Source organism: Vipera ursinii (assembly GCF_947247035.1).
Source record: "Vipera ursinii genome assembly, chromosome: 3".
NCBI classification, from domain to species: Eukaryota; Metazoa; Chordata; class Lepidosauria; order Squamata; family Viperidae; genus Vipera; species Vipera ursinii.
This window is the reverse complement of record NC_139516.1, coordinates 19,816,476-19,835,221: the sequence shown is the minus strand read 5'-3', so window position 1 is coordinate 19,835,221 and position 18,746 is coordinate 19,816,476.

The following is an 18,746-nucleotide window of genomic DNA, read 5'->3' as shown; positions in this document are numbered from 1 at the left end:
TTTCCCACCATTCACTCAGAACTGAAGAAGCTTCTTGGATGAGAAGCAAAATGTCTTCAAGGAAAAACAAAATAAGTCCAATTGCCTTTTGAAAAGCATCTTTGGGATACAGGTCTTAAAGTTGCAAAGGTTGGATATCTCTGAGATAAACAGGGAAAAAGTAGCCTAGTAAATGATTCAGGGTTAGAAGAAACCTTTTGAAAGGAAGAAAAATAACAGAAAGCATCTCTTTTGTTATCTTGCAAGAAAATTTGAAAAGTTTGATGAAGTTTATTCGTACTTCAGATTTTAAAGCAACAGAAGAAAACCAGTCAGAAGACAAGAATATTTGAAGGAAAACTAAGATGGGGATTTCAGCCTGGAATATTTTATTACCTGTACCCTTTTCTAGTTTCTGAATATTTCTGGATATTTATTCGGGCATTTCACCATTTTATTCCACTTAAAAGATAAAAATTACCAGGATTTTTATTATACCATGCATTCCACCATTAATCCCAAACAAAATAAAAAGAGATTTATATGTAATGTCTAAACTTACTTGATGTTAAAACTTCCAGTGTCTTTTCTACAATATAATGCAGTTTTAATAGAATTTGATACAAATTTGTTACAAAACAAAATTCAATATAAAACAAAATAATAAGAACTAGCAGCACTATAAGCGCATGCCTTAACAAGATTAAATGCAAAATGTTTGTGAAGATATGTCAATAATCTATTCAGGATAAAATTGTTTAAGTAAGCATTCTAAGATCTGTCTTTGGTATATTAACACACTGATAACTCAGAGATAAGATCATGAGTTGGTCTTAAATCAATACTGCTTTAACTCTTCCTAGTGTGTTGCCTTCAAGTAAAATAAAAATTTCAGTGATCCAGCAAACATCAATATAAAGTATTCAGTTTTCCTCATCTTTTACATACCCTAATCCGCTAGAAAAGATCTATAAAACAAATTAAACGCACATGTTAGAAGAACTGAATTTTTTAATATCATTATCAACAAAATCATCATAGACTGATTATGAGGTCTGATTAAGATAAATATTTAGAATTTATGCTGCTAACAATATATTGTTGGGCCCGTAAAGTATTTACTAATTGATATTTATATGTGTGCAGGCACATGTTCTCGCTGCTTTCATTAATCTGACATAAGCAGCACCATAATTTTACTCCTTTTGTTTGTTGACTTCAGCAAACCGGCTGATGCCCTAGCCCTTTTTTGCAAGGCCCAGAATGGACTGCCGGAAGTGCATGGATGACACTTCTGGAAGTCTGTTCTGAGCCAGGGAGGCCTTCCAGGCCCAGAATGGCCCACCAGAAGTGTGCGGACACCACTTCCAGAAGTCCATTCTGGGCCTGGGAGGTCTCCCCAGCTCAGAATGGACTTCTAGAAGAGGTGTCCACACACAGAACTGGTTGTTCAGGAATTTGAATCCCATCACTGGATAGATAGATAGATAGATAGATAGATAGATAGATAGATAGATAGATAGATAGATAGTTGTTTTCTGAGGTTTTCGCGGGTGTTTGTATGTAGATCTTTGGTCATTCAGGTTTTTCCCCACATAGAATTGGAGGTATCAGGGCAACGTTTCGACGAAATCTCATCCGTCATCCTCAGGCTGGTGGGTTCAGCTTCATTCTTCTGGGAGAAGGATAGATAGATAGATAGATAGATAGATAGATAGATAGATAGATAGATAGATAGATAGATAGATAGATAGATAGTGTTGTGACTCAGGGCCAGCCTGTGGGTCCGACAGCCGGCTCCGATGTATCGGAGGACTCAGATGTGGGGGAGGAGGGAAACGAACCGGCTGATGATGATTTGGAGGCTTTGCAGAGTCCTCAGCCGGGGACCTCTTCTCAGCTGCGTGAGCCCGAGAGTGCGGAGGAAGATGACCCACAGCTGGCCCTGTTCAAGGACGCCCGACGCAGGAGGCAGTCGAGCAGGAACAAACAAAGAAAGGCTGTGAGACTCCTCGGGAGGAGGCACAGGGAGACCACGCCCTGAGCTCTCTATAAAAGGAGTGTTTGGGGAGGGGCTGGTTGCTGAAAGCAACTTTTCCGCTTGAGAAGACAAGCTCTAGTGTTTTTGTTAACTGCGTAATTAAATCTTGGCAGAAGCCTTTTAGCCTTGGACGCTCTCCAGTCTCTTCTTTTGAATAGGGGTTTGTTAGAAGAGGGCTGGTTCAGAACAGATAGATAGATAGATAGATAATAGCAGTGCTTTTTTCTTTTTTTGTCATAGAACACACGGAATGGCATTCTGGCACCTTTTTTTTTAAGGGAAGACCCGGCTCTTTCTAAGCTGCCAGTGCAAGTAAAGCTCTGGCTTGGTAAAAGGAAGCTGCCCTGGGAAATCAGGGGCATCAAAGTTCGACCCAGAAACACTTCCACAGCCCTGAAAGCAGATCCTCTTCTCTGCCTTGGTTCATGGGGCTCCCCCCGCCACCTGTCCTCACCCCCGTGTTGGCCACCAGGACCAGGACTGACTCCTGGAGCGAATCTCTTCGAGGAACCCGGCACACTCTCAAAGCAGCAGCACTGCCACCACCCTGGTCACTCTGACTCCAGAAGGAGCCTCTGTGACATCAGAGGTCGAGGAGGATGAGATGGCAGAAGACATGCCAGCTCCAAACAAGTGCCTTCTCAAGAGCTGCAGCAATGGCGTCTGTCAGCTGATGCTGCTCACGTGATCTGCACCTCGGAAGCTCCCTAAAGGGTTCCCCCACAGTCCATAAAAGGCTTTTGACTGGAGCCAGGGCTGTCCGTGAGTTCCGGCACCTTTTATATATATATATATATATATATATATATATATATATATATATATATATATATATATATATATATATATATATATATATATATATATATATATATATATAAAAGCACTGTATAATAGACAGACAGACCTAGATCCTGTACAGAGACAGATATAGAAACAGAGATGATAGAGAGTGCCAGTATGGTGTACTTGTGATATTGGCATATTTACTTGTGGCAGCTTGCAACAGTCAGAAGTGCTTCATAAGTCGTAAAGCTCCCCTTTCTGAAGTCATCACAATTTTGAATGGTCATTACGTGAGGACTATCTATGTATAAAAAGGCAAGATAAAAACCTAATATCATTTACTTGATTTATATAGCTGTCCATTTCATTTTTAGATAATTTACAATAAACCAAATGAAATACATAAAATACACAATATAAAAAATAACAATAAAAGCACATAGCTGCCTGGCCTTATCCAACTATCATCCACATAGCCAGGAGCGATCCAAATATATTTAGAATTTGCACTACCGATTTCTGCCCATAAGACTGATGCTTAAGGCTAATACTTAAAACAAAAAAACAAAACAAAGCAAAAACCCCTAAAAATCTCCTGAGAAGAAGTTCTTGAATGCTTCCTTAAATGCAGAAAGATGGGGACTAAACACTACTCCAAGACAAAACTATTTTGAAAGCTTCATAGCTTAGGAACAACGTAGGAGGAAGATCTCTCTGGTATGTCTGACAACAGAACTTGAAAAGTGAGAGGTTAGAATGGCCTCTCCTGTTGAACTGAATTATGGAAAGGTTGCTATCAAGATAGGCATTATTGATAAGAACATCACCAACTAAGAAGAAAAAAATGAGAAAAGATGGAAAAATACTGAAATACTCACAATGGAGGAATAGATTGTGAAGATGGTGAAGTTAGCAGAAATGGTAGACATGACCTTTCTGACCAGGGACAAGACAACAAATACTTTTATGAAAGACTGAAAATCTTTTATGGACTATTGCTGAAAATGGAAAACATGATTCCCCCCCCATTTCCCATTTGGTGATTTATGGATTAAAAATTATGCTTACATTAAAAATACTCAGAACATAGAATCGCTGATCTGGGATAGGTGTGCTTTTTAGGTTTGTATTCTGTACCAGCCTGCTACCGGCCCTGCAGAAAAGGCAACCCCTTTACAAACAGCAAGAGGCTGGAATTACGCCTGCCAAATTTATTACTACAAAAACAAACAAGACACGAACCAAGAAACAGGAGCTTTAAGAAACACTATCCGAGCAGTTGCCTTCAGCAAACCAGCCCTCCCAGACAGTCCCCTTATATAGAGTTCAGGGCGTGGCTTCTCTCTGCCTCCTTCCGAGAAGCCCCATTGCCTTCCTCTGTTTACTCCTAATTGAATGCCTCCTGCGTCGGACGTCCTTGAACAGGGCCAGCTGTGGGTCATCTTCATCCACACTGTCAGGCTCACACAGCTGGGTCTCCGTGGTGACCAAGTGGGAGGGGCCTGGTTGAGGGCTATCATCAGCAAGATCTTCAACCCCCTCAGCAAGGTCTTCAACACCCCCCTCCTCCTCTGAGTCGTCCGACCCAACTGCCGAACCCACAGGCTGACCCTGAATCACAACAGTTTGGAGTCTTCATATGTACCTTCAGCAAAATTCTGCAATACAAATACTGGGTAGATTCTGGAGAGATTTTGCTTATCTGTTTGGGATGAGAACAAATGAATTAAATAATACTTGTTAAGAAAGTGTGTTTTTTCCTGAGTTTATGGAGCTTGAGGTGGCCAAAGGGTGCACGTCCCTTCTTTAGAAATTTGCAAAATTCCTGGCTTTCCACTTTTCAAAGAAAAAAGATGCATGGATTGGCTTGTATTCTCTATTTCAGTGTTTCTCAGCCTTGGCAACATTAAGAAGGGTAGATTTCAGCTCCCAGAATTCCCCAGCCAGCTATGCTTCCACTATCATGAATTCTGGCAGTTGAAACCCGTCAATCTTAAAATTGCAAACTGTAATTGTGTGCACCAGTGTGATCCAATTCTGCAGTTTGAATGATTATGGAAAATCATTGACTTGGCAAAAATTGTTTTTTTTTTAACAAAAATCTTTCTAAACTACAAAAACCATTTCTTCACAACAATATCTTTGCACACCCTAAATACATAAGAGAAGACATCAAATGCAGCAAAAATAGTAATTATTCCACAAAAATAAAATTAGTTAAAAAAATACCACTAAGAGACACTTTAAAGCCATTTTCAAGGACCCTGATAATAAGAGAGGATACAGAAAAAATATAAAACTGCAAGGTATTTTTCAGTGTGGCTTTAAATTTTTATTCTCACTTTTGGTCTAAAACATGTTAAAGGCCAGCAGCAATATCTACTGAAGACATCTAACAAGGGGCCATCAAGCCTGAAGTGAAAATTCCCCACAACTCTGAGATAAATTAGGGAAGTCCTGAGGTGCTCAGTGACTTTCAAGAACTAATGCAGGGCCATGGCTCCATCTCAACATTTTAACTGGCTTATAATTATGTGTATAGAGATGAGAGAGCTTGAGACTGATATGTCCAACACTGAGTCTACATTAGCTTCTAATTCCATAGATCTGGAGGCATAGTACTCTAGGTAAACATTCATCTTTATGGGCAGGGGAAAGCAGACATGAGTACATGCTATAAAAATTAAAAAGGAGAAACGTATGTTAAATTGGCAGTGCATTCCAAGCCCAGAATAGGGAGGAGAATCTTTTGACAAGCCCCAAATCCACTCAGCCTCAAGCATTTTAGCAAACACTGGGTGCTTTCTTTGCAGTTGTGCAATAACGAGGCCTCTATTGCTATTGTCTCAAGAAGAGCAAGATTGTTTCTGTCTATTTTTGGCTCACGTGGTAACTCTCATTACTCTGATTTATAAAATCTGCTTTGGCACCCAATCCACCTGTACAAGGCATAATAAGGCAATTTGCCCTCCCTTTTCCCCTATGCTTGTGATAAGCCCTGTGGGTACAAGGAACGTGTGTGAACATCGCTAATAATAACAATGGTGGTACTGTGGCAGCAAAGAGGGGAAGGAGCAGAGCGTGAACAATGGGACCCTTTATTGCCAACTTCAGTCATTCACAAAGTGTTTGTGAAGGTATCTGAATGGAGTTTATATTACAGGTCAAAGTATACATATCACCTGCAAGAGTTGTTTCAAAAATGCACCCAGAGCCACACTCAAGTATCCTCATAGGAAAGTCCCCTTGGCACGGTTTTGGCTCTGCTGTCCAGGAGCAGCTGCGTTAGAAATTACCTAACACTCTTTTCAAGTCAACTAAGCCAATGATCATCGCTAGATCTTGCAAACACACAGTTTATGCCCAATATGAGGATGTCCTTTCTTTTCCGTTCAAAATATTTCATCACTCAGAGCATTGGATGATTCTGAATTCTACTTTTAAAGAGAGAACAAGTGCCTGTTCATTTTCTCTGCTGGGCATCATTTTACACACTTTTCTTATTTCTCCCACTCCTCTTAATTTCTCCTCTCCACCAAAGTACAAACAAATATAAAGCTTTTCTCCTGAGAGCTACTGAATCCGTTGTACTTATTCCAGTTTTCTGTTTCTACAGAAAATATGACACTTCTTTAGTGGTGGGTTTTGTGCAGTTTTCTTTATTTGGCATTAACCCATTTCAGGGGTGTTTGCACAATATGCTAAATCATAATCTATTCCTACAAAGTGCCAAGCATGTGTGCACGTGCACACACACGCGCGCACACACACACACACACACTTTAAAACTAATCAAGCTTAGTAGGTTGTTCCATTGGGCCTTTAATCTCTTTAACCGTCTTGGGTAAACCTCACCACAAAATGCTGCAAGATTGGTCTTCTGAGTCATCATAATTTGGGCATTATGGCTGTTGTTGTTATTATTATTAGCTATATTTCAGCTTTTCCTTTGCAATATCTGGGGTGAAATACCCTAACCATCTCTTACCCTTACTGTCTCAACATCCACAGTGGCCTCTGCTGGCTTCCAAGAAACAAAACAGCAAAAAAGTTAGCAAGAACGCAATACTGGAGAATATAGCAGTTCTGCTCTGCTCTTGCTTGTCCATTCTTCTGTCTCCTAAGCCTTTCCTGCTGGCTTCTCTGAGTGAGCTATATGCCAGGAAGCTCACCTACCCTTTCGTTACAACTGGCAATTTCCCCAGTCACAAGAAACAACTCTTCTTTAACAGCAGTCTGTTGATTTTAGGATTTTTACGTCTTCTTTTAGGATTCTTAAGATTTTTGCATTTTCTGTTTTTGGAATGTCATAACCATCTGACTTGTGTACTCGTAAGAAGGGGAGCAATTAAAGATGCATGCTGTTGACCGATTAATTCATCAATTGACAACAAAAAGCATTAAAGTGTATCCCATGCTGTATATCTGAAAATTGTATTTTTATTTACTGTATATTCGTGGGCCCTGGCTTATGAGTTCGCTCTGTTTTAGAAAGAGCAGATGTATGATCCACATCTAATGCTTTATCATCAAAACTGCAAATAAGTTTTCCACTTGACATACAAGAATTTATTTAAAAGAGTTTAAATCTGCTCTCCAGTTGCTCAGATCTGATGTCTCCCTCCCTCTCTCCACCCCCCACCCCCCCTAGCTTGTAGGTTTGGGAATGTTGCAACCCCAAAGGAACCAATAATTTTATACTAAATTCTTCAGTTGTGGAAGCTTAGGTGTGGCAACTTTCTTAATTTGTGTTTCAGTGTTTTTCAGGTTTTTGCAACTTTTCTTTTTCTTTTCTTTTTGCTTTTGCATAAACATCTATCCATGAGTTTCAACTCAGTTTTAAGTTCTACCAAGGACTCACTTGTTTTTGAAGCTCATTAATTACAAACTTTTTTGGCTCTGACTTCTTGGGCCAGAAGACTTCTTTTCCTATTTTTGAATCCTCCAGCTGCTTCATTGTTCAGAAGGATCCCCATAACTTTCCAAGTTAAAAAATATTTTTCCCCCTACTAACACACCGCTATATACAACTCTTACTTCAGTACCAGAGTTTTCTATTTTGGGGGTTATTGGATACAGATACTCATTTTCCGGGACCAGTGCTAGCGATCAAACAGAAAATTTAAAGCATGATGAAAAGAATCACATACCATTAAGATTTTTAATTCTGGAGTATGGATTAATCCTAGTCCTCCTGCATTTCCCTTTCCCTCAGATCTCCATGTTTGTCTCCATGTTTATCCATTTCCTTAATAAAAGATTTTTATTTTAAATTTTATTGACTAACCTATTTTTTAAATCCCATTTATATCCCGCCCTTCTCTGAAGACTCAGGGTGGCTTACAATTTAAAGCACAAATCAATGTGCTTAGCAGTAGCCTTCATTCTATGTATATGCCTGCTTATTAGGGCTTTCGCCTCCCCCCCCAGCGGCATTATTACAAAGTATACAAAGTATTTGTTTGGGGTTCAGGTCCTGAAGAACCTGATTATTGTTCAGATTATTGCTCTTTTCATCTTTGATATAAATACTCAAAAAATAAAATTCCAATTTAGTTGGGACGTCTGTTCTTTTTGTGGGCAAGTTAGTATCCAATTGTGCTTAAGCAATGTGAACCTCTCCCCTGATTTCTAAAACTGATTAAAAACTGAAAGTGTTTCTCTGTGTATCTGGGATCAATAGATCCTCTCTCTGTTGCTCAGAAGGAAGCAATACTAACATATTTATTTGTGTTAAGCAAATAATTTTTAGGTAAGAAACACAGGCAAACTATTCTTTTATCCCAGCCATGAAAAATATTTCAACTCAGCTCTGAGTTACTGTATCATCCAGTCTTGAAACAACCATTATTTTGGGTTTCTAGAAAAAAGAATGAATCCCAGCTTGGCAAGTAACAAATGCCAGCTGTTTCAGGTTTTGGCAAGCTAGTAAAGCCACAAAGCGGGGCTAATAATCTTTATGTAACCAGAAGTATGCTCATTAAGCCAGATTTCTCAGGTTCGTATTTGAACCCTACCTATAAGTATACAAGGGACGCAGTGGCTCAGTGGGTTAGGATGCTGAGCGTGTCGATCAGAAGGTCGGCAGTTTGGCGGGTCGAATCCCGAGTGCCGCGTAGCAGAGTGAGCGCCTGTTACTCGTCCCAGCTTCTGCCAACCTAGCAGTTTGAAAGCATGTAAAAATGCAAGTAGAAAAATAGGGACCACCATGGTGGGAAGGTAACAGTGTTCCATGCGCCTTTGGCGTCTAGTCATGCCGGCCACATGACCACGGAGACGTCCTCGGACAAGTGCTGGCTCTTCGGCTTTGAAACGGAGATGAGCACCAGCCCCTAGAGTCGGAAACGACTAGCACACATGTGCGGGGGAACCTTTACCTTTACCTATAAGTATACATGGTTCCTTCTTCCAAACCCATCAGGTTTTTTTTTTTATTTCTCAGGTCTGCTGTTTTCAGCAGCATTTTTTTATGCTCATCCCTTGTTTGATAAGTGTCATCTTTGAAGATGCTGTCTTTTTCACAGACTATTAGAAGTAAGGTACTATTTTAATGGTTGATGTGCCATAGGCTGATACTGTATGCTGACCAAAATAGTTTGCTCTTTATAACGTGATCATTTCAAAGGTAAGGAGGGAGAGTGCATTACTAAACAATTAATGTACTTTTTCTTTTTCACCATAGAACAGAGGTCATCAACATTTGTCGGTTGGTGGACCGGAGAAAAAGGGAAGGGAAAGCATTTTACATGCGTCCGTGCGTGCACGTGTGCATGGGGCCACGAGCACTTATGTGCCACAAATGGGGCAGTGCTAGCACCTGCATGATACTCGCTAGCGCTGCCCTGTTCTTGCATGGTGCAGTGCCTTGTTTCTGCACCCCGCGGTGTGGCAGTGGCCATTTTTGTGCCTTGAAGCATGGCAGTGGCTCGTTTCTGTACCCCGTGGTGTGGCAGTGTCCATTTTTGTGCCCCATGGCATAGCGGCATCCCATTTTCACAGCCTGAGGCACAGCGGCAGCATCCCATTTTCACACCCCAAGGTGCAGCGGCATCCCGTTTTTGCCCCCCGTGGCTCAGTGTCCTGTTTTTGCACCCCGTGGCCATGCACTAGCATACGTGAGGGGGTATGTGCACACACACATGCACACTGGCCAGCCTGTCCTGTGGCCCAGTGGCCAGTAGGCCATGGCCCACTACCAGGCTGTAGCCCACAGGTTGGGGACCCCGCCATAGAATCTTTTTAATTCAAATATGAGGACCCAGATTGTTGGGGGCAATTAAGCTGACTTTGTAATAATGCCGCTTGGGGGGTGTATGAAAGCCCTAATAAGCAGGCATATACATAGAATGAAGGCTATTGCTAAGCTTGTAAGCCGCCCTGAGTCTTCGGAGAACGGCAGGATATAAATGGAATTAAATATATATATATCAATCTTTTTTTGGTATTTCGCTTTTTTTCTACATTAGGTTTCAATATTTTAACAATAAACATACAGATTTAAAAAAGAAGGAAATGACTACTTTCTGTTTTCCTGAGTGATTTCTGTTCTTGTCCACTCCAGCTTTCTATTCCCATTTTATTGCAATCAAACTGAGTGCTGTTTCTGACAACATCATGGATATAACTGTGTGTGGTGGATGTGGTTTGCCATTTCTTTCTGGGATGCAGTTTTGCTTTCCAGTCTAGTTTACAGCCCTGATGTTCCGTGGAGGTCTCCCATTAACCATGACCAGCCCTGCTTAGGTTCCAAGTCCAGACATGGTCAACAGCCATCTGCTAAGAATGTGTTGCAGTATAGTGAATAAATTGCTGGGGTGTGTACCACACTCCTACACACAGCTTAGGGCATTTCCACATAGCCATCAACTGTATCCTCCAATTCTCAGAAGCATTTTTGAACCATTTCGTAAATGTACTTGCTATTGTGAATGTCCCCACTATTGCTTCTTGCTACATCTGTTTTTTGCTCTGAGGTGCCCTAATCAGCTCTGCGATCTAATTTTGCATTGCTTTTATAGGTAATCGGCTTGTACAATGATTATAAAGATAACAACAAAACTTATTTTTCCTCCAGTTTTTGTTAAAAGGATATATCTGAAAGCGGTATGCGTTTGCTTGCCTTCTCTAATGTATGTTTCAGCGTTCAAATGGCAATAGGTTCTACATACTTATTTTTATTAATTTAATAAATATACATTCCATGTTTTTAAATGCCTTACAAAAAAACAATAGGATTGGGGCAAGTTTAATCTTGGGGGGATGATATTCCATAGGGTGGATATCAGAGCAGAAGAAGCTTTCTTCCTGGATCCAGTTTCTCTAGTGAATGGGATCCACAGCATGTCTCTCATGCTGGATCTAATAGGACAAAAGTAGATCCCATGGGGAGAGATGGTCGTGTAAGCAACCTGGCCCAAAACCACGGAGGGCTTTCAAGATAAGTACCAGCACCTTGAATTGCACCTGGAAGTATACTAGTTTTACAATCTTGTTCTTAGTCTCTTCCGATTAAGTCTGGGATTGCAAAATAGCAGTAATTATTCTCTAAAGCTAAGGTCCTTCTTGCAGACTGTTCTTTTGCTAAAGCACCTTATACTGCATTATTGGTTTGGGCTGTTGACAGAGCCCCTTTCCCCATTTCTAAGATGATCTGTTCCAGCCTTTATATTTGGAATATCTTTCCAAAACAAAAGAAAATCCAGGCAAGGTTCAAAACATTCCACATTTCAAGGCTTTTCTTAATAAACCTGAATAGACAATGGATCTTTTGTTCCAAGGAATATAATCTTCCTGTAACTGAAGTATGGGTTTAAAAAACTATGAAGGATATGCTTTAATGTTGAGGGCAACATAAAGCATCCTCATACTGCTATTTACTGCAGATATTTTGTAAAATATCCCTGGTTCAGTCCTGGATATTTCCAACTGCCAAAAAAAATATCTGGTGATAAGAAAGACGTCTGCCCAACGATTTTGGAATGGCTTGGCTATGTGAAACATACACACAGGGAAGCACATCATAGCTGTTTATTTGTCAATAACTTGATAAAGAACACAGAAAGCATTCAAATTGCACCCACAATTGGGACCAGAATTTCTGTTGCTAAGCAAGACCACCATTAAGTGAGTCATGCCAGATTTTACCATCTTTCTTGCTATAGTTGTTAAGTAAATCTCTGTACTGTAGTTATTAAAAAAAACGCACACTTTTATTAAAGTAGTTTTTCCAGTTTTTCCCATTACTTTATTTCTAAGCCATCTGGGAAGGCTGCAAATGGTGATCATATGACCCAGGATGCTACAACCACTGTAAATACATGCCAGTTGCTAAGTGCCCAAATTTTGATCAAATGACGATGAGTATGTTGTGATAGTTCTAAGTGCAAGCACTGGTTGTAAGTTACTTTTTTCAGTGCTGTTGTGACTTTGAACAGTTGCTAAATGAACAGTTGTAAGTTGAGGATTACCTATATACAATGACCTTTAGAATAATTTCAGTTGAAAGCTTCATGGTTTACCATGTAAAACAAGCAAAGACATTGCCTAACTGAAAGCTTTTGAATGCAAATACATTACCTGTCCAAATTTCTTCTTGAAATGCTGAAAACAAAATTAGAAATCTGCAAGTATTCATTTCTACTATATAGTCTTTACCAAAACAAGGTTGCCCATTTCTGCTGATTGTTCATATCTGACCTAGCAGTGCTTTGTCTCTAGGCCAGGGGTTCCTAACCAGGGGTTCTCGCACCCTCTGCGGGTGCGAGATAATATTCCAGGGGGTGCAAAAACTTGGGTTTTCAAGATTATTGTGTATATGAATAGTTTGTTGCTGTTATTTTGAACGTTTGTAAGGGGTGCAAGAATATAACAGAAGCATTCTAGGGGTGCGGGGTCTAAAAAAGGTTGGGAGCCGCTGCTCTAGGCCCTACGTTTTAAAAAAAAATAAAACAAAAACAGTGGTAGTCATAAAAGTCTGAGAGGCCAGACCTTCTACCCCAGACTTTTCTGGAAAAATAGAACATTGTTTATTTGGCAAAAGAAGGTCAACACCTCTTTGTTCTTCTGCAGAAAACTGGCAGGAAACTACTAATTCTTGGTGGTTAGTTATGAAATTGAAAAAAAACAAAACAGAATTTGTGGTGGGTCTGGAAGTTACTTAAAAGGACTTTGGGACACCTCTTTAACAAAAGGGCAGCATAAAACATATTATATTAGACGCTGTTGGCTCAAACTATACCAAACCTTACATGGAGTCACTGTTCATAATTCAGTGAGGGCCAGATATGTTTCTCATTACAAAGACCTCACTCATTTCAGTAGTATTCCATGGCTTTGGCTGAGAAGACACCAAACTCTTACTTCAGATGGAGGTATCTCCACAGTTCTCAAACAGCAAAGGGAGGGATTTTGTGATTTCACTTTAAAAGGGAGAAATTCAGAGAGGGGCTTGTAGAGTTTTCAGAGTCTTCCTTCTCTATAGCATTTCTTACCAGTGGCGTAGCGTGGGTTGTCAGCACCCGGGGCAAGGCAAGTAATTTGCGCCCCTTAACCCGTGCACCGCACCGCACGTCTGGCACCCCCCCTCCACAGTGGGCGGCGACCCGGCGGCTCAGATCAGATTCGCACAGCCAGCACTGCAGTGAGAGAGAGTGAGTGAGCCAGGCAGGGGCAGAGAGCTGCGAGTGCGAGCGCGCCCCCCCCGATGTTGTGCCCGGTGCGGCCGACCCCCCCTGCACCCCCCACGCTATGCCACTGTTTCTTACCCAAGCTGGAGGGAATTGTTAGTTGAAAGGCTTCTTCTTTTCTGCTAGTATTAAGGGTTATTTCCTCAGATTTAAAAAGATTAAATATTTCCCCTGTCCAGCATGACCAATTCAAAGGGGCGGCTCTCATCTCCGAGTCTCAGCCAAGGGAGACTGCACTGTTTGAGGGATGTTTCCATCATCATGTGGCCAGCATGAGAATATGGGACATGCAATAAACTTTCCTGCTGAAGTGGTACCTATTTATCTACTCGTGTTTGCATGCTTTTGAACTGCTAGGTTGGCAGGGCTGGGACAAGAAATGGGAGCTTCACCCTGTTGCCCAGCACTTGGGTCTCAAACATGGGCTGAAAGCTTTCCAGCTGACAAGCTCAAGTGTCTTAACCACTGAACCATCACGACACCCTATTTTCCCAGACTATGAGGCATCAAAAACAATGGCATAAAATTGCGGTCCCCACTGGCAATCCTGACCTATACCATAATGTCTCCATCCTAACCTTTGCTTATTTAAATTGTTGTGAGACTTCATGCCGGATCTGGAAATAGAAAGTTTCTCCAGAAACTCAACCCTACACTTGGTGCTTTAAAGGGCATGCCAGGGTTGGATAAGTGGCTTTCATTCTAAGTATAAAAGAAGTCAAATTAAGGATATATATCCTAGGGCTTCATCTCCCACATTTTTGGATCAATGATTTTTAGCCATTATTTCTCCAGCCTGGAAGGGTAACATCTGTTTTCCCTCTTTAAATAGTGTTTTTGCCTGGTTTCAGCTGTTTCAGCTCTTGCAGCTGTCCAAGGCAGGTTAACAGCAGATTGGTAGATTCCTACAGCTTTGATTCATTCCCTCCCATCAAACATCACCAGCTGATACAAACACATCCACCACTCATTTTCCTTAATATGGATGGAATTAGAATTGGGGAGGAGGAAAATTTTGGCCAAGGTTTAATATCATTTGTAACTTGTTTTGGTTTTATATAGGTCTGTCTTAAAGGTAAAGGTAAAGGTTCCCCCGCACATGCGTGCTAGTCATTTCCGACTCTAGGGGCCGGTGTTCATCTCCGTTTCAAAGCCAAAGCTTGTCCAAGGACATCTCCGTGGTCATGTGGCTGGCTTACGTAGGTGTATTCAAAACCCAGTTCCAGAAGAGAGCCAACGCAAAAGTAGCTAACAGGTGCAAGAATTTTTAACATGAAGAGAAAGGGAGAGGGAGGGAGGGAAGGAGGGAGGGAGGAAGGGAGAGATATCCTGCTTCATAATAGGGATCCACTTCTCATCATCACTGGTCAGATTGATCCATGTATTGCATATGGATTGAGAATTGGTTTGGAAACCTAGCAGTTATGGGGGGAGGCGGGAGAGTGTGGTGTGAAAGAAGTAGACTTCTTCATTGCCTCAAGCAGAATGGTCCTGGAAGATAACAGGGAACAACCCAAAGTGACCATTTGGTGCTGGATTGGCCCTAATTTTTAGGAATCACCTGATTGCACCTCTAATGGTGTAGTCCAGTGAAGTGCATCAGATTGTATCTTCAGCAAATCCTGCATTAGAATAAAAGGAAAGCAATACTGAACACTGACAGAGTTAAGCGTGACTTAAGGCTCAGTACTGAATGATGGCTTTGTTGTTTGGACCCAGCATTAAAAAAAGGTCCACAGCGGCATGGTGGTGCTGCCATTAAATGGAAGCAAGGAAAGGTTCAAAGTGGCTGAACTAATTCCAAAGAAGCTTCTTCATGAAATAGCAAACATTATTTTTTCTTTAATGCAATAGCAATATCAGCATTAAAAATTTCCACCACACGTGCCTCCCAGATTGCTTGAACCATACATTCATAAAGCATAAGAAAAAGAAAGAAAGGAAAAAAAGAAGAAAGAAATTAAAACCATAAAGGGCCTTCATTTACTAAAGACCATTTGTTTCCTAGCTCAGTCTTTCTCTGTGAATAGTAAAAGTGCATTAAGAGTTTTTGAGCAGGAGAAGAACATTGAGTTCTTTGGTTTTAAGCTGCCAAAAATGGCCCAGAAGTACTAATGAGATGCATGAGGTCTAGGCCAAAACTGGGAAATGTATTTCTTTACTTTTGCCAGTGTTTTGATGCATGTGCCAATAAACTTATACTTTTGTGTCAAGAATCCTAGTGCCTTGGTTACAATAAAGTTTATAAAAGGGAAACCATTGGTTGTAATCAAAGCTGTACTTCCTCCAGAGGAAGCTCCTTCTAGCACTGGAAGGGAATTTATGGAAATAACTAATTTTTTCCTTGTTATCTTTAGCCGGCTTTAATGTTTCCCCATCTGTTTGCTGGAGGGCTGTATTTAAAAGAGTCTTTTTAGAAGGAACAAGTCAGCCTAAGTATAAACAGTTAGATATTACTATATAATGAGTTCTACAGAAACAGAGTAAGCCTATCTCAAACCTCAACAACAGAGTTCCCCAACAATTACAGCTTTGTGGACCATTGGGGAGGAGAGGGGATGGTTCTGCATGAGTGGCCAACAAGCGTATGGGCAGCTTTATTTGCACAAGTGGCATGCACACGTGCCTGCCGCTCACTTAAATTGAGCACACGCACACACATGCCTGCTGCTGGTGCAAGAGAGGATGTACCATTTCCATAGCCCAGCTGCAAACCCCTCATGGCCCACTAGTGGGCCTTGGCCCACAGGTTGGGGACTCCTAATCTATAATATCCAGCCAATGCCTTTTCCGGCCAGGTAGCCAAATTCAGTACTGTAGAATGGACACTTCAAAATTATATAAGAGTAGGTTATTTGTACCGTTTACATTACATTAATGAGTTTTGCTTACATATGATTCTGATTTAGTTCTTGGGTTGCTTTGTCTTTGTTTTTGGCTGCCTTATTTTAATTTTGTTGGTTGCTGACCATAATAATATTATTATTCATTCATTCACTTTTAGTGGCAATGGAGCAAAGAATATTGTCAATTTCTCTATGCGTTTAGCTTGGAAGATGTGGAGATGTGGAGAGACTTGGCCCATGGAATCACCAAGACTCGAACACGACAGAATGGATACCATCATCACCATCACCACCACCATCATTATCATCATCACCACCATCATCATTATCATCATCACCACCATCATCACCAGTCTCTAGAGTTTCAAATCTGAAATTCTGCAGCCCTACCAGAAGATTTCAGAAAGCCCATCTGGATACCAACAGGACCCCATTTAGGCAAATGGTGACATAGGTATTTGGTGAGAATATGAAAAACCCATGATTAAATATCATAACAAAACCCCACAATTTACTGTCAGGGTTGAGACCATGACATGTCACAATTTTTTTTTATCACCATAGTTCGCTGCAGATGTCAGCGCACCCTAAATTCAGTTTCCAGGGTACAGCTAGCTCAGCCCTTCTTAATTTGGATCATTTTGACCTTTCACTATCCTACCCTATAAGAAGCAACTTTTTCAAATGCAGGGAGGAAAGGATGAGATAAAAGAAGGAAAGGTAAGGAGGTTATGGATTGCCAACAAAAGAAATCTGACTTGACCTTTCCAAAGGGATTGAGATTATAAGAAAAGGAAATTCCAAATGTATAAAAGGAGACTTTAATGCGGCTTTTTTAAAAAATTAGTTCTGCAAGAGAAAATCCAAATGGGATGGAAACAAGATATGTTAAGAAAAAAATAAAAAAAAAGACTGGACAAGAATGGAGATGATTTCAGAGTAGCTAATTCATTTACTCTTATCTTATTCATTTACTCTTGTCTCCCTTTGGCAAAGTTTTTTGGGGCAAAGACCCCTTGCAGAGCATATGCATTCTCTCTCTCTCTCTCTCTCTCTCTCTCTCTCTCTCTCTCTCTCTCTCTCTCTCTCTCTCTCTCTCTCTCTCTCTCTCTCTCTCTCTCTCTCTCATCTATTTATTTATCATCAAACTTTTTAACCACCCATCTCCTATACAGTAATCCTTTTTGTCCCTGACTGATTAGGGGTGCCCCAAGAAATGCACTAATTGGATTCAGAAATGTTTGGAAGCCGACTCAGGATTTCTCTTTTCACTTTCTTGCCTATAGTATTTGCTTTCCCTCCTTTTCTTTTTAAAAATCCCATGTTAGCCTCATTCTGAAAGACAGAACGGATGTTATTTTAAATGCAGGACTGGCTTGAAAATAACAAACCTGTATTAACCATTCTGTGCCAACACTTTCCCCATTCTTTTTGTATTATTTTTAAAAAAACAGTGGAGAGGGACTTGAAGTTCTCCACTAGCAGGCAAGCAAAGAGAGCACCTGGTCACAATCTGCCCAATTATCTAATGATGTCATTTATTTCTATGCCATATGGAGTCTTTACACTCATTCCAAAGTTGCTGTGGATCTGATTACATTACATCAAATGTTTAGGCTGCTTTATTTTAACTCTTGCTGGTTCCTTGGAAAGTGGACCAAAGCTGATTTTTTCCCATTGCAACATGGCAGCTCTGCAGAGCAAATGGGTGGTCCAATCTTTCATTGTTTAGAAATTCACTTCACCCTGATTCCTTTCACTCCTCTTTGTCCAAATGCTGTGCATGCCTTCCTGGGTCCTTCTGATACTTTTTCATTGGTCATCTGGAAAAGCCACCAATTGGCTCCTGACCATCTTGGCACTTCAAGATAGAGATTATTGTGGGAAAATGGTACAGTGAACCACTTGTGTAGATTTGGCTTTAATTATCCAGCTTATATCTAGATATGCAACTACTGACTCTGCACACTGCTTAGAGAGGGCTGCAAAAGCACTGTGAAGTGGTATATAAGTCTAAACGCTATTGCTATTGCAACTGTACATGGCTATTGCAACTGTACTGTAGCAAAAGTGAATTTCATGCAAACCCCTTCGAAGGAGTTATAGACAACTGGCAATGTGCATTTTGAAAAAAATCTGCCATCTCTTTTTTTATACAGTGTATTTTTAATACAGGTAGTCCTTGACTTATGGCCACAACTGAGCCCAAACTGTCTGTTGCTAAGTGAGTTGGTTGTTAAGTTTTGCTCCATTTTACACATTTGCCACAATTGTTAATGAATCACTGCAGTTGTTAAGTTAGTAAGAGGGTTGCTAAGTGAATCTGGCTTCCCCATTGACTTTGCTTGTCAGAAGGTTGCAAAAGGTGATGACATGAGCCTGGTACGCTGCAGCCATCATAAATATGAG